Source organism: Kogia breviceps, chromosome 17, assembly GCF_026419965.1.
Source record: "Kogia breviceps isolate mKogBre1 chromosome 17, mKogBre1 haplotype 1, whole genome shotgun sequence".
Taxonomy (NCBI): domain Eukaryota; kingdom Metazoa; phylum Chordata; class Mammalia; order Artiodactyla; family Physeteridae; genus Kogia; species Kogia breviceps.
The window spans coordinates 41,442,363-41,459,514 of NC_081326.1; the positions used below are offsets into that span (position 1 = coordinate 41,442,363).

Consider the following 17,152-nt stretch of genomic DNA (forward strand, 5'->3'; position numbering starts at 1 on the left):
GGGCTTTCTCCAGTTGTGGCGAGCAGGGGCCAGTGCGCGGGCCTCTAACTGTCACCGCCTTCCCCATCGTGGAGCGCAGGCTCCAGACGCGCAGGCTCAGTAGTTGTGGCTCACGGGCTTAGTTGCTCCCCGGCATGTGGGATCTTCCCAGACCAGGGCTCGAACCCGTGTCCCCTGCATTGGCAGGCAGATTCTTAACCACTGCGCCCCCAGGGAAGCCCACAAAGCAACTTTTTACTTAAGTAAACTTATTAAGATGGGAGCCTCTTCAACTCAGCAAGTATATATATTCCTTGGTGTGTGTCAAGGTGTCCAGGGTATATTGTTGCAATAAAGAGAGTTTGGAGAGGAACTGTGTGACCCGGGTAGACTGGGCATAATTAGCGAGCATCAAGGGACTGCGCCAAATATCTCAGGAAAGCCTAGGAGGGAACGTGCCATCAGATTTTCTGCTAGTCACAGTTCAGTGCTGTGACATATCAGCTCCCCCTATGAAAAGCAATATGCAACAACAGCTCCTGGATTCCTGGGACCCTAAATTTGGGGCATCCAATCTAGACCTTTTGAAGAGCTGATGAGGCTCCCATCTGTGGTCTCTCCACCCAAGGAAACCCCAGCTCTGGGGAAACGAAGGAACATTGGGTCTGCTCTCTGCGACGCACACAGCACAAAGGACACTGTCTTGCGTGGTGGCCTTTGTGTGATGTCACTTTTCCCCCAGTATTCATTTTAGCTAAACAAATGTATCTTTATTTCACTATTATACTTTTGCAAGATCTTCCTTCAGTTCTTTCAACGTTAGGTCTTTTTAATTAAATCTTTCTTTCCTGCATATAGTCCCCTTCAATAAAGACTAATGGACACTCTACCCCTGCTTTTATCAGTACTCCCAGCCTTCCCTATCTTGATGACCTGTTGCTATTCCTATTCATTGTGCCAGGATGGAGCATTGTTCCCCCCTCCCCCAGATCTGCTCCTGTTGACCCCTGTGGCTAGTGGCCTCCCTATCATTCCAGTCACCCCAACTTGAGATCATAGGGCCTCTTTGCCTGCCCCTTTCTCTCCCCATATCTAATCAGTCCCCAGACCTGTGGCCTCTACCTTTTTATCTGGCAGAATGACATTTACTATTCACTGGGCCCTTCCTGTGTGCCAGCCATGCTGCTAAGCGCTTTACACGTATTAACTCTCTATCTCCATTTTACAGATGAAGAAACAGACTTTTAAAGGAAAATAACTGATCCAAGTTTCCACAGTAAGTGGCAGAGCCAAGATTTAGATGCCAATTGAGTCCACTCAAGCGGGTATTTCAGATCTTTGAGACATCTAGAATCTCAGAATTCTGTACCTAACCTCTCAGTTCTTACTAACAAGGTTGGTTTCTACTAACTGGAATGAACTTATCCCAAGAAGGAAACCCAGTCATGTAAAGCTGTGTGAACTTTGTAAACTTAGGGTGGATTTTTTTACTTGAGGTTTGCATCACAAGTAAAGCTGTCAATTTTCTGTTTAATTAGGCTGAATCGTGTTCTGTGAATATCAGCTTTTAATTCTTATCATAAAGAATTTATTCAGCTGTGGTGACCTAAATGGGAAGGAAATCCAAAAAAGAGGGGATATATGTATACGTATTGCTGATTCACTTCGCTGTACAGTAGAAACTAACACAATATTGTAAAGCATCTATACTCCAATAAAAATTTTTTTAAAAAAGAATTTATTCAGGTAGGAAGAAAGATCAACTGAGGTGGGCCTTTTAGAGTGGTTGATTGTTTTAAGTGAGCAGTTTTCTTCTGAGGAAATTAGGCACCATTTTAAGCTGCACTGATTTATTTTTAAGAAGAATATGTACAGTAAGTTTTCAAGCATCATAAGGGAGTAGAACAGTGATGTAACATGTCTGCATTATCTTGGAGGAATAGTTGGGGCCGTGAGACCCAACTCCATTCATTGTCCCCGCCCCAGAAAGCCTATCCTCACAGTGTCTGTTTTCACGCCTCTCAAGTAGAGGCAGACTAGAGCAGCCCTCTCCCATGCGGCTGTAGGCTTTCTTCCACCCTGTGAGGTTAATGCACTAAATCATCTGTGTCCCTGAGAGCCAACTTCCTTAAACATCTTAGGAGCGAATCCAGGTCTGACTCGGGTATCAGGAAACATTATAAATTTGTGGGTTTTTAAAAAATTACATAAGGGAATTCCCTGGTAGTCCAGTGGTTAGTACTCAGTGCTTCACTGCAGTGGCCTGGGTTCAATCCCTGGTCAGGGAACTAAGATCCTGCAAGCTGTGTGGTGCAGCCAAAAAAAAAAAAAAAATTTAAAAGATAAAAATTTAAAAAGGACATAAGTAATGTATTGCAAGAAAAAATAGAAAATAAAGCCAGTAACTCATCCTTTGGGTCTCATCTTGAAAGTCACTTCCTTCTGGAAGCCTTCTATGACCCACTAGTTTGGAAGAGATTCGTTTTATGTTGTCCCATAGCAGAGCATACCGTAGCATCCCAATCAAGGCTCATTTTACACTCTGGTTCCTGTGGCTTTTCACTTCTGTAATTTCCCAATAGATAAGAAACTCAGAAGCTGTTTCAGTGTTCCTTCCCCAGCACCTGGCACTTGTTTGGCAAATAGAACGAACTCAAAAATAGTTACTAGAATAGGAATAAAATAAGCATGAGAGGAATTAAAGCCACCTGTAACCCCACCCATGGTGATTGTGACTAATTCTTAACAACAACTCAGTGGGGCTCAAGCTCCACAGAGACCACTTCTCCCAGAAGAGACCACTGGAGAAAAAAAAAAAATCTCATTCCTATAGACTGTGCAAGGGAACAAAGGGACGTCTGTCCTCCATAGACCCTACGAGCGTGTTTACTACGGGGCGGGGGTGCCTTGACTTCTAGAAGTTGTAAAGGTGAGGGGCAAAACTCAGCAACACGGTAATAGAAGGATTGATCTCTGAAGGAAAATTAAAGGACAGTTAAGATGAGGGGCTAGCTGATGCTCTACCGCAATTTGCAATCAAGAGGAAATGACATTCTTAGCTCTATTCTTGTGATCAAGTTCCTTTTATGTGAGCCTAACTCAGTAGGGTTCTGAATGAAAAATTAAATTGCTAGATGTGCCTCTCCCTTTTCTCTTTTCCCTTTCCTAGTAGATCAATGTATTGTTAAAACAATCAGTGACCAGGACTTCATTGGTGGCGCAGTGGTTAAGAATCTGCCTGCCAAGGCAGGGGATGTGGGTTTGATCCCTGGTCCGGGAAGATCCCACATGCCACGGAGCAACTAAGCCCATGAGCCAGTACAACTGATGTGTTCTTCAACTTCCCAGACACTTCAGATTTAAATAGAACCCTTGAAAGGCTGTATGTGATAAAGCATGTTTGTCTTGCAGCCTTTACAAGAGTATCTCAAGATTGCAACAGTAAAGCCTTGAGCATTTCTCTGTGGTGGGGACCACAGACACTAGTCCAGAAGTCCCCACCAGCAGGTAAGTCCTGCAGTGGAAAGTAGTAATCAGAGGAGGAGTGTGAACTCCAGAAAAGGTGTGTGAAAGCACAGGAAGGGAAGCTGAGGAATGGGGCAAGAAGCCCCCCTGCCCCTGTGTGAGAGATCTGGTTCCAGGAAGGAAAGTGTTTCAAGCAAGGTGTGCAAACATGGAAGAGGAGCAATCTGATTCAAAAAGAGACTAAACGTGTTTGCATGAGGACTCAGAACTAAAACCTGCCCTCTTCTCATAAACCAAAATTTATTAAGATGTAATCCACATGCCATAGAATTGTATGATTTAATGGTTCTTTATATTATTCACCATCATGCAACCATCACCACTATCAGTTTTAGAACATTTCCATTAACCCCCAAAGAAACTCCACACCCATAGTCACTCCCCCTTTTCCCCCCCAAACTTCTCAGCTCCAGGCAACCACTAATTTACTTTCTGTCTTGATGGATTTCCCTGTTCTGGATATGGAATCATATAGCATGCATTTTTAAAAAATATTTATTTTTATTTATTTATTTGGTTGTGCCGGGTCTTAGTTGTGGCTCACTGGCTCCTTAGTTGCGGCACTTGGGTTCCTTAGTTGTGGCATTTGAACTCTTGGTTGTGGCATGCATGTGGGATCTAGTTCCCTGACTAGGGATCAAACCCAGGCCCCCTGCATTGGGAGCATGGAGTCTTAACCACTGCGCCACCAGGGAAGCCCTGCCCATTTTTAAAATTATAGCCATCCTAGTGGGTGTGAAGTGATGTCCTGTGTTTTGTTTTGTTTGGCCGTGCCTCATGGCATGCGGGATCTTATTTCCCGGACCAGGGATTGAACCCGTGCCCCCTGCAGTGGAAGTGTGGAGTCTTAACCACTGAACTGCCAGGGAAGTCTCTTGTGGTTTTGATTTGCATTTCTCTGATGGTAAATGATGTTGAGCATCTTTTCACTTGCTTATTGACCATTTGAATGTCTTCTTTGTAGAAATGTCTATTCAGAAACTTTGTCCATTTATTAATTTTTAAATTATTGAATTATGAGTCCTTTATATATTCTACATACATCTGTTATCAGTCTATGATTTGCAAAAAATTTCCCCCATTCTATGAGTTATCTTCCCTTGATGGTGTCCACTGAAGCACAAAAGTTTTTAGTTCTGATCTACTCCAATTTAACTGTTTTTCTTTTGTCATTTGTGCTTTGGGAGTCATATCCAAGACACCATTGCCTAATACAAGGTCATGAAGATTTACTTCTGTGTTTTCTTCTAAGAGGTTAATAGGTTTAGCTCTTACACTTACATCTTTGATCCATTTTGAATTAAGTTTTGTATGAGGAATGAGGTAAGAGTCCAACTTCATTCTTGTCCATGTGGCTGTCCAGTTGTTCCAGGACCAACTGAAATTCTTTCCCCAATTGAATGGTATTGGCACCTTTGTTGAAAATCAATTAACTGCAAATATGAAGGCTTATTTTTGAACTCTCAATTTTAGTCCATTTAATTGTATGTCTATCTTTATGCAGGTATATATTATTTTGATTACTGCAGTTTTGTAGTAAGTTTTGAAATTAGGAAGTGTGGATCCTCCAAGTTTTTCTTTTTCACGATTATTTGGCTACTCAGGGTCCCTTGAATTTCCATGTGAACTTTAGCATTAGCTTGTTAATTTCTGTAAAGAAGCCAGCTGGGATTTTGATAGGGATCATGTTGATTCTGTAGCTCAGTTAAGGGAGCACTGCCATCTTAATAATATCAAGTCTTTCAATCTATGAATATGGAATGTCCTCCCATTTATTTAGAGCTCCTTTAATTTCTTTCAACGTTTTATAGTTTTTGGAGTATAGGTTTTGTACTTCTTTTGTTAAATCCTTTTCTAAGTGACTTATTCTTCTTGATGCTATTTTCAATGGAATTGTTTTCCTAATTTCATTTTCAGACTGTATAGAAATACAGTTGATTTTTGTCTATTGATCTTGTATCCTGCAACCTTGCTGAACTACTTTCTCAGTCCTAATACTTTTTTTAGTAGATTCCTTAGAATTTCTACTTACCAGATCATGTCTTCTGCAAATAGGGATAGTCTTACTTCTTTCTTTCCAATCTGGACGCCATTTACTTCATTTTCTTGCCTTGGCTAGAATTTCTAGCACAGTGTTGAATAGAAGTGGTGAGAGAGCACATCCTTGTTTTCTTCCTGATCCTAGAGAAAAAGCTTTCAGTATGATGTTAGCTGTGGGTTTTTTGCAGATGCTCTTTATTAGATTGAAGAAATCCCCTATACTTCTAGTTTGTCGAATGTTTCTATCATGAAGGCGCATTGAATTTTGTCAAGTGCTTTTTCTGCATGTATCGAGGAGATAACGTGGTTTTGGTCTTTTATTCTGTTGATATGGTGTATTACATTGATTGATTTTCAAAAATTGTCTGACACATTATCTGCTCCATGGATAGTCTGGAGCTAACGGTGAAGCACTGCGGGTCTGCACCCTCTCATTAGGCCTGGCCAGGGATGCTGAGCTGTCTTAAAACTTGCTCTAGCTAAAAGAAACTCTCAGCTCTTTCACACTTCGGTTATTGCATCTTCTTTTCAACATGTTTTTGTTCAGAGCTAGTGTACATATAGCCAGTAATGTTCTGGCACTTTCTGTACTTGGGAATTGCTTTGTCAATTCTTGTTTTAAATGAGTCAAGACATTTCCATTGCTTCTTTTCAGAGAATGCTCTACCAACAAAAAATTGTTCACTTTGTTGCATTACATCTTATTTTTCTACATCTTATGATTTATCATGGCTCTCAGCAGTTCACTGCCTTATTCCTTATTCTTTCCACTGGACCATCTGTAGCATTTCCCCTTCTGTTGGATCCAGTAATAACCATGTTCCAGTTATTTTCTTCAGCAAGAGAGAACGTGGAAAAGCCACGTTCTTTCTTCTGATATTTTTGTTATTCTTCTGATATTTTTGTTATTCTTGAGTTTACTGAGCTTTGCCAGCATGCTGGAAGATTTTATAGGACAGATACACATACTCATTGCCCAAGTATCTTGCAGTCTGATTTAACACGGCAACCGATGCAGACAGAGCCTCAGTAATGGCGTGGCGAGAAGGCAGTTAGCTGAGTGTCACAGGAATGAAGCTATTGGCTTCTAATAGCAGACGGCTCTGTGCCAATTCCTGGGCTTCAGGAGGCAAGAAGCAGCAATCTGTGTTGCTGAGTGATGCTTCCACACATAGCAGGTCCATCCTCCACTTCCAAAGTGGAAACTAGTCTCCAGGGAGACAGGCAATGTTTCAGCCTTGTCAATATCCAAGGAAACAAGTCAGATTCCATTCAATCTTGCCCAGGTTTCAAGGCTCCCCACGCCATCCTATTATCTTATTCTTGATAAGTAGCCTCATCAGCCTGATTCCACAAAAACCACTCTAAACTCCAGGTTTAAGGCCACAGCAGCTCAGTCTCTAACACAGCACGCATAAGGAAGATGTGTAAACAAGCTAAAGGCCTGGTCCCTGCCCTCGGGAGCTCATGATTCAAGATAACATAAAAACATTTGAATCCTCTTTCCAAGGTGGGATTATATGTTTATTTAGAAATCATTTCACTTGGGATGATGGTGCTATCAGCCAGCCTGTCCCCAGGGGGACCTCTGACATGGAACTAGCTGTCCACATTGATGGGGCTTCTGGAAGGAAGCACTGCCCCATGTTGGAGGGTTCCTTACCCAAGTGGAAACCCAGCCACTGCTTTGCAGTGCTCCCCTCTCTACCTTATCTCCTGTTCTGACCAACTGGCAGGTGCCCCAAAGGAATGACAGCTCCTCTCCCAGGTGAGACATCCTGCCCTTCTGCTTGAGTGGGACAGGGATGGGTTCCAACAGTTTACATGTGACTCAAACATCATCAGTCACCTAGAGAAACACAGTGCGAGGTGAGGTGACATTGCAATTTTAGATTCTTCCTCATTTGTGTTCTGTGGAGCTGCCCATTGTGTCCCTATCTTGTCAATAAAATTGATGTTTCTATTTTCAAGAAAAAAAAATTCAGTACAAAAGTTATTTTAGGCTATGAGTTCTGTGAGCCAACCTGTCTGCTCTTTGTTTTCCTTATATTCTGGTCCTCTTCTCTTTGATAGAGTCTCATTTTAATCTGCCCTCTAGGAAGGATTCTAATGTGCAACACAAAGCAAAACAAAAAGTTCCAATGTTTACAAGGAACAAATGAATGCTTAGGGCCGAAGTCTATATTTGAGGCTATTCATGAATGTGAGGCCTGGGTCAAATGACCGCCCCCCCCCCCCCCAGCCTCATCCTGATCCACAGTAGACCCCTTGCAGAGACAGAGAAGTGAGCTGAACCCAGTATAACTACCAAGGTGTACGAAATTTAAACAGTTATGGATTCTAACTCATGAGTTCTGAGATACTACACACCCTTGTTCTTTTCTGCTTGTATGACTGCCCACCTGAGAACAAGAAATCATACTTTTTCTGAATAAGGTTCTCTACATTAAGCCAGTAGCAGGGCCTCTGGCAGAAAAGGCAAATTTGGGCTTTCCCCAGCAGCCTTTATTATTATCAACTTTCATTCACCCTAAAGGTAACTGGGAAACTAAGCCATTGTTTTTTCTTACTTGTTATTTCAGGATACTGAACTCGCTTTTGCTTCTTCTTTTTTTTTTTTCTTCCCAGCAGACCTGAAGATCATTCCACAAGGTGAACAACTCACTGACCTCTTTGACTTGGCCGCAGGCATGCTTTGTACAGAAATTTCCTCTTCTGAAGAATTCTGATAGAACTCCCTGGGGAAAAACATCCACCTTAGTTGGCATACACCAGAATCACTGAAATCTGTTACTGCTAAATTACAATTCACTAAAATTTGTAAGGATTTCAGAATTACTATTGTTTTCCTGGTTAAATTACTGGATCATATTGGTGTCTTGAAATAAGGCAACACATTTAAACTGTAAGTTTCCATAAACTGTAACTTAACTTCCCCAGCTCCTAGGGGATTTTCACTGGCCCAGACTCAGGAAGAATTTTCATTTGTGGGATACAAGACTTCAGAGACCAAACATTTCCTGAAGACTTTCCTCTGCTTCCTGACTTCCACCTACCTCCTCCCAAAGACATATAAATTAACTATTTCTGATCAGTGCAGGTAGCCAAGAGTGCCCAGTGGGCCTAAGGTGCAGGGTAAGGGAACATGAATCCAAGATTCTTTCTTGGCATTAGGATACCACTGAGTTGCCCGATGGCTTCAGTATGTTGACCTCTTGCCTTATGGCTAGGATTTTAATTACCCACCTGGAGCTTTCCTGGAAAATTGATTTTGTACAAGGTTTTTACTCACATTCCAGAAACCAACTCTATCATCAAATAGGAGTTACGACGGTTCGGAGTAAAGGCAGCCAACAGGACTTAAATGATCAGATTCTGGTACCAGACGTTTTGAAACGTGTTAGTTCTGTTGCCTCTCCCCCATTGCTTGTTAAAACCTGAAATGAGTGATTGGGTTAATGGTTTGGGGTTAGAATTTTGGAGCAATTATTAGGAGATGTCTTTGCCTGTTGTAACGACCCCACTCACCCCCAGCTGCCCAGGAGCAGGGAGAGCTGGTAGAGTGGCATTCCCCAGCCCTTTCCCTGCCACTGACCAATCCTGGCTTTCGCACCCCTCCAAAGTTCCCTTGGGGACCTCTCGGCACGTTCCCCCGCTTTAAAAAATTGCAAACATCTTTGCCCATAATTTCAAAAGTCTTGCCTGGACTAGACTTTCTCTGCTCCTTCAGGGTAGGAACCTTGTTTCCTTTCCGTCCTGGCATCCTTAGTCCCGTCCCCACCCAGGGGCCTGGCCTCTGGCCAGTGGACGCTCTGTTAATAGGAACCGGCACCGGTGTTCTGGGCACAGCCAAGGAAGGTCCTGGCACTTGTCACCAAGTAGCCCAATCCTCACCACTTTCTTCTTCCATCACCGTCATCGATGGTCTCCTCCCGTAGATCATGACCCCCAGTTCAGGAAACAGGACCCCCGTCATGCCTTTCTCCCTGCAGGAGATGCTCTCCTCCGCTCCCCACCCCATTCCCCTCCGCCAAGACCCGAAAGCTCCTTGTTGTTCTGAGCCTGCGTGCGGCTCCAGACCCCTGGAGTCCGATCCCCGCCTGGGCTTGGGGACGGACCGCGCAGAGCGAGGTGGCAGCAGGCAGGGCGCGCGGCCAGGGTGCCCAGCTCCCGGGGCTGCCTGCAGGGTGGGGCGGTCCTCGCGGCCTATCCCTCTCCGCTCCTGCCCCATCCCCAGACAGTACACCCCTCCTCCCGCCGGCCCGCTCCCCACCCTCCGCGGCGCCGCCTCCCCCGCCGCCTGCCGGCGCTGGCCCAGAGCCGACCAGGCAGCCAGCGAGCGAGCGGAGCGCTCTGGGATGGGACTCGGAAGAAGCGGCGAAGGAGGAGACAGCGGCAGCACCTCGGGCTTCTTCCTCGGCTCCCACGAGCGATTCCCGAGGAGAGCCGTGGCTCTCGGAGCGGCGAGGAGGCCAGCGACGAAGACCCGGTAGGCTGCGCCCCTGTCTCGCTTCCCAGGCGCCGGCGCCGGCTGCAGGTGAGCGGGGCGCGCTCTCCCCGGGGCCCTGCCTGGCCCCGCAGCCCGGAGGCGCAGACACACAGACGGACAGACAGGCAGAGCTTGGGCACCCACGCACGCGGGCGCTCCCAAAGGCCCGCGCCCCTGCCCGTGCGGCCCCGTGCGGCCCCGTGCGGCCCCTCCCGTCGGACGCCCCCTCCCGCCCCGGTCCCCTGGCTCCCGACTCCTCGGGGCCGAGGGCGAGAGGGAGGGCGGCGCTGCGGGACCCCCGGCCCGAGCCAGTTGGGCCGCACTGACCGGGCGAGCTCCGCGAGCTCCCTGAGCCCGGCGCAGCGCGCGGGAGCCATCCCGCAGTGCCCCGTGGGGGCGCTGTGCCCCGCCGCGGGGCCGCCCAGACCTGGCCTCCACCGACCCCGGGAAAGGGAGACTTGTTGAGCGGGGATCCGGTGTGATTGCTGTTCAGCTGGCCAGCGGATCTATTCCGACTCCCCGCCTCAGTCGGCTGGTATTTTAATGCCCGTGTCATCTGCATTTTGTTCTTCGTTCCCTCGGACAGCTAAAGCTCCAGCTTCCCTACATTGCCGAGAAAGGAAAGAAAGGGGAGGGCGTTTTGGGGTAGTTGCTAGAAACCCGGAGGGCAGTTTGGAGAGAGGACAGAAAAATGGGGACCCTCTCTCGTTAAGGTCTCCTGGACTGGACGCACAGGAAGGTGCACAGGAAGGTATCACCTCGGGAACACATATTCCTACCCGGAACAAACCCAGTTGACCAAGTCCCAAATCGTCATAAATCAGGGAGCTGGGCTGCATCTGCACCAGGTGCATTTAATTGGTTTCCCGCTGCGGAGGTGGGGGAGGGGTGGGGGAGGGGCGTGGTCAAGACCAGAACTCTGGGGTTGGCTTGCTTAGGTTCAGACCCCAGCTGTGAGTGAAGCTTACAGGTTGGCAACTTTGGATTTACCCAACTACTCTATACCTCACTTTCTTCATCTGTCCAATGGGGTTGATAATACCTAAAGGGCTGTGAGAATTAAATTCAAGTCCTTAGAACAGTTCCAGGCATTTTACGATTGGTGATTATTTCCATCACCTGTGTCTCCAGAAAAGCAAGGCGTTCCTACAAGCAGTCACTTCCTCTCCAAATCAGGAAGGTGGGCCCTCTGTGGGTACGTGAGGGTGGCAGATGATCTACATGTATTTAACTGGAGTTTTCCATTCAGGAGTGCATCCTACACGGTTCTCCCTGCCTGTTTCTCCCAGCCTCAGAAAACCATATTGCTGTTCCAGGGTGGGTTTATGGTCTGGAAAGTTTCCTTTCAGCCCCTGAAGCTTGGTCCCTTAGAACCCCCTGTTGAGAATTCAGGTAGGTGTCTATTGGCTCTTCACCTTCTGTTTTCCGATCTGCCCAAACTTTTAGTCCTGCCAATAGAATTCAGTCAGACCTCTGTGTTGCCAGGCTTCTCTTTTCTACAAATCCAGGGTTCCGGGCTCAGGAGTCCAGGCCCTGGCAAGCTGGAGGCATTGAGGCCTGAGCTCACTGGCTGGAGGTGCTGTACCAGAGTCCACTTCTGAGACACCCTCCGATGGCTGTCATGCTCTAAGCTCTTACCAGCATCACCATATATCTCTGTCAGCAAGAGGTAGTTGAAATGAGACCCAAGATTTAAAGAAAAGGAAATAGAAGATTGCTCCTTGAAAGGTAGACGAGGAATCAGAGGATCACTGAAGTTTCTACAGAGAAATCCCACAGTTTTCCTAGAATCAGCTCTGCCTGGGGCGAAGAGGGAGTGCCAATGTAAATGCTGGCCTGCAGGGTGTTGGGTGTGAGGCTGGGTGGGATGTGAGAAGGGATATGCTGGGACTCAGGGGTGAGCAGCTGAGTTTGAGACCAGCCAAGTGAACCAGAGCCTCGAATGCTATTCCTGGGACGGGACTGGCTCCCCTCTAGTTTTTAGCATGTGTGTTTAAGAGAGCCCTTTCCTGGGACTCCCTGTCTTTAGGGAAGCTCAGGAGGGCCCCCCTGTTTAATGTACATGTGGGAATAAGTCAGGAGGGTCAGAGGAAGAGGGAGGCTGAAGTGCCAAGGGGAGAGTGGAGGCTATCATTACTGTTGCTAATAAACAGTGCCAGGGAGGCCCTTCCAAGGGACCAGTTGCCACTTTGGAGCTCTAGCTGTGAGGTCATCTTTGAACCCTGCCACGTGGCTCGTTAGACAGCCACCACTGCCTTACCTGGTAGGACCCTGAAAGGGACTCAGAGAGAGAGGCAGGGCTGGGCTCCATCCCAGAGGCCTCGGCTGTTATCAGTAATTGGTGGTAATGATGCTGACAGTGATGAGAGGTTGTGGGCATACGACCCTGATCTTGGCACCTGAGGGACCTGGGTTCCAGTCTCAGCCCTGCCACTCATTACCTGCAAGGATGTTGGAACGTTACTTAGATTCCCTGCCTCAGTTTTCTCATCTGTAAATGGGAATAGAATTGTTGGGAGAATTAAATTAGTTAACACACATGAAGTGCTTAGTATAATGCCTAGCTCAGAGTAAGTGCTCAATATTTATTACCTATACTTATTGTTATTATTATCTGAGCCTCAGTTATATCATCCATCAAATGGGGATGATACGATCTATGTCATAGTGTTGTTATAAGGGTTAAATGAGATAATTAATGTGAATTAATCTGCCAGTGCTCGGAGTGAGTTGATAGAAAACACGATTTTTACCGAAATACCTGCATGTAAAGTCGGTGGCTGAGCAGGTAGACTAGCTAACATTTTTCGAAAGTTCTTTTTAGAGCTATTGTCAGAGGAAACTTTACCAGTGGAGACCGTGGCTCCATCCCCATTGGAATACCCCACTGCTATTTTAGGTTATTGTACTAGTTTCTTATTGCTGCTGTAACAAATGACTGCAAACTTAGTGCTTAAAACAACACACATTTATTGTCCTTCAGTTCTGGAGGTCAGAAGTCTGAAATAGGTCTCACTGGGCTAACATCAAGGTGTCGACAAAGCTATGTTCCTTCTGGAGGCTCTAGGGGGAAATCTGTTCCCTTGCCTTTTCTGGCTTCTGAAAGGTGCCTATGTTTCTTGGCTCCTGGTCTTTTCTTCCATCTTTGAAGCATAGCAGCTTCCAGTTCTTCTCTCCCTTCCCCCTTCTCCCCACTTCTTCTCCTTCCCCCCTTCTTCTCTCTTTTATAAAGACCCTTGTGATTATGTTGGGCCCACTTGGATGATCCAGGCTAATTTCTCCTTCTCAACATCCTTAGCTTAATCACACCTGCAAAGTCCCTTTTTCCACAAAGGTAACATATTCACAGATTCTGGGATGATTAGGTCATAGACATCTTTGGGGGCATTATTCTGCCTAATAAACAGTTATTATTAGAGAAAATGATGTAAAGCAAAGGATTTTTTAAAAAGATTTATTTATTATTTATTTATTTTGGGCTGCGTTGGGTCTTAGTTGCGGCACGCAGGATCTTCATTGAGGCATGTGGGATCTTTCCTTGTGGCGTGCTGGCTTCTCTCTAGTTGTGACATGTGGGTTTTCTCTTTCTAGTTGTGGCGCGCAGGCTTCAGGGCGCGTGGGCTCTGTAGTTGCGGCAAGTGGGCTCTGTAGTTGTGGCGTGCGAGCTCAGTAGTTGTGGCACGAGGGCTTAGTTGCCCCACAGCATGTGGGATCTTAGTTCCCTGACCAGGGATCGAACCTGCGTCCTCTGCATTGGAAGGCGGATTCTTTACCACTGGACCACCAGGGAAATCCCAATCAAAGGATTTTATCTCACTTCTGTTTAGGGCTTATCCTTGCACCTTCCCAGTTAGGTGAGTTTGTTTTCACTTGTCTTAAAGATGAGAAGCTCAAGACCACAGGGGTCAAGACTATGGGTCAAATCTTTTGTGAGCCCTGGGTTGCTTCAAACTCAGTTCTGAAGTTGCTACTTTCACAGTTTCTCCCTTTCTTTGACAAACCCTCAACTTTTAACACTAGCCCCTCAGAATGGTCTCCTTTTCCCCATCAACAGTGTTTGCTGATTTTTTCTAGCTCCTTCTCCTCCATTTCCATTGAAATACAAAGAATGCCCTCATCCCCAAGATCTCCTGTAATAAAATTACCACTTCTCTGAAATTTCCAAACAATGTCTGTATTAGTTTCCCATTGCTGCTGTAATAAGTTACCACAAACTTAGTGACATAAAACAAGTTTATCGGAAGCAACCTATACATCCATCCACAGATGAATGGATAAAGAAGGTGTGGTATATATGTACAATGGAATATTACCTAGCTATAAAAAAGAATGAAATAATGCCATTTTGAGCATCATGGATAGACCTAGACATTATCATATTAAGTCAGACAGAGAAAGACAAATATCATATGATATCACTTACATGTGGAATCTCAAAAGATGATAGAAATGAACTGATTTACAAAACAGAAGTAGACTCACAGACAGAAACTAAACTTATAGTTGCCAAAGGGGATAGTGAGTGAGGGGGGAGAGATAAATTAGGAGTTTGGGGTTAACATATACACACTACTAAATATAAAATAGGTAAACAACAAGGACTTACTGTGTAGCACAGGGAACTATACTCGATATTTCGTAATAACCTATAATGGAAAAGAATCTGAAAGAGAATATATATATTATATATAATATATATATATAACTGAATCACTTTGCTATGCACTTGAAACTAACACAACATTGTAAACTATACTTCCATTTTTAAAAAGTTTATTATCTTATGTTTCTGGAAGTCAAAAGTCTGAAATGGTTCTTGCTGGGGGAATTGTTCCTTCTGGAGGCTTGAGGGGAGAATCCATTTCCCTGCCTTTTTCAGCTTCTAGAATCTTCCCTCATTGCTTGGCTTGTCGCCTCCTTCCATCGTCAAAGCCAGCAATGTCAGGCTGAGTCCTTCTCATGCTGCCTCACTCTTCTGTTTTTAAGGACCCTGGTGATTGCGTTGGGCTCACCTGGATAATTCTGGATGCTCTCCCTATTTTCTTCTATTTTTTAATTGAAGTATAGTTGATGTAGGGTATCTCCCTATTTTTAAAGTCAGCTGATTAGCTGCTGTAATTCCCCTTTGCTGTGTAACGTAACATATCCACAGATTCTGGGGATTAGGACATGGACATCTTTGGAGGGACATTATTTTGCCCACCCCAGGCCTTGAGAAGGAGTTCCAGGTCAGGGCCAGCTGTGCACCCTCATTCTTATTAACACCTCTTCCAGAATGTGCGCAATAGCCCACTCAAGAGAAAGCACCCATTAGCCTCTCTCTAAAATCTCTGCTGCAACTCACATCTCTCCCTGGATCCCTTTGTCCATGGCATGATCAGAGAGCAAGGGGGGCAGGAGTAGTGCTGCACACTTCATTTCTTAAGGAAATATTTAATCAAAAGAACATATAAAAAGATGCACAAACCATAAAGGGAACAGTACAATGGATCTTTTGCAAAATGAACACTCTCATGCGACCATCTCCCAGATCGGCACCCCCATTACCCAATTAATTATCACCTCCCCCTGAAGGTAACTGCTCTTCTAACTTAGTTTGCCTGTTTTTTTACGTAAACTTTTTACCGAAGCATACCTATAGAAAGGCGCACAAATCTGGTGTGTAGCTTGATTATTTGCTAAGGAATCTGGATTTTATTGGCTTGGTATGTAGAAGTCACTGATAGTTTTTTTTGTTGTTGTTTGTTTGGTTGGTTTTTTTTTTTTGCGGTACGCGGGTCTCTCACCGCTGTGGCCTCTCCCATTGCGGAGCACAGGCTCCGGACGCGCAGGCTCAGCGGCCATGGCTCACGCGCCCAGCCGCTCCGCGGCACGCGGGATCCTCCCGGACCGGGGCACGAACCCGTGTCCCCTGCATCGGCAGACGGACTCTCAACCACTGCGCCACCAGGGAAGCCCAGAAGTCACTGTTAGTTTTTTGAGCAGGTGCATGATAAGCATGATATTACGTTGGGAAGATTGGATTCAGCTGGTGCCAGGTGGAGTGAATAGGAGAGACTTAGAAACAGTCAGTTAATTAGGATTATGTTCAACTCCAAGTTATACAAAAAACAGAAATGACAGTGACTTGAAGAAGGAAGTTTATTTCTGTCTAGAAGCCTGGAGGCAGTGTGTCCAAAGTGAGCATGGGGTTGGGGACCCACACTTTCGTGCCCTGTCACTTTTACCATGCAGCATGACTTCCATTTTCGTGGCGCCTCGTGGTTCAAAATGACTGCTGGGTTTCCAGCCAGGATGTGCTCATTCCAGCCAGCAGGAAGGAAGAAGCAAGGCGGTCATCCCCCCACCCCTCCTTTAAGGCCACTTCTCTGAAGTTGGACTCGCCATATCCACTTCCATCCTCCCCTAACCCCCATGTAGTCACCTGATAGGGAAGAAGGAAAGACATCTTTGGGCATCTTGGTCTTTATTGCAGCCCCATCACGTGTCCAGTTAAAAAGTGAGGGTTCTGTTACTAAAGAAGGAGGGGAGGATATCGGGGGGCAACCAGCAGTGTCTGCCAGGACCTTTGTAGTCTCTTCAATATGAATAAGGGGCAAGACTAGGGCTGCGACCTTGGTATGGATGGAAAAGGGAGAAGGCATGCGAGACATCACGTGGTAGAACATGGTGCTTGATTGAATGGAAGGGAGAAAAGATAAGGTAGGAATGACCATATATTCTAAAATATGAGGTGAGGGGTTTTTTTTCCCCCCAGAAAATGATTCCTTGGAAAAGAGGAAATTGCTCTATATGTGAGTCCTTGCAAAGTCTCTCAAAGTATGTGGAACTCTGTGAAATATGTTGAACAAAGTACTATTTGGGGAAGACACGTTAGCTTGAAATGTCCTCAATCAAATTGAGGACAAATATGTCCATTTGAATATGTTGTCAAATATGTTGAACAAAGTACTATTTGGAGAAGACACGTTAGCTTGAAATGTCCTCAATCAGTGTGCTAATTTTGAATATATGTAGAAGTCAATGACCAAAACAGTAAAAGAAAAATCAACTCAAATTAAGTCATTATTCTTCTGGGCACAGTTTCCAATTGCAAGGGCTGGATGACACCGGATAGGA

The 17,152-nt window shown here is 45.6% G+C and overlaps 1 protein-coding gene and 1 long non-coding RNA gene across 9 annotated transcripts in view; both read left to right on the forward strand.

Moving 5' to 3' along the window:
• Positions 1 to 258: 258 nt before the first annotated feature.
• LOC136792854 (uncharacterized) lies at positions 259 to 8,382 on the forward strand. The gene is made up of 2 exons (XR_010837375.1): positions 259 to 1,255; positions 8,176 to 8,382. It is a non-coding gene; the product is annotated as an uncharacterized lncRNA (long non-coding RNA).
• Positions 8,383 to 9,528: 1,146 nt separating this feature from the next.
• MATN2 (matrilin 2) overlaps positions 9,529 to 17,152 on the forward strand; it is a 153,878-nt gene continuing 146,254 nt past the window's right edge. The window contains exon 1 of one of the 8 annotated variants that reach the window (XM_059042461.2): positions 9,529 to 10,081. The gene's annotated coding sequence lies outside the window, so the exon portion shown is untranslated. The remainder of the gene's footprint in view (positions 10,082 to 17,152) is intronic. The other 7 variants (XM_059042463.2, XM_067017944.1, XM_067017942.1 and 4 more) reach the window with 7 other exon arrangements.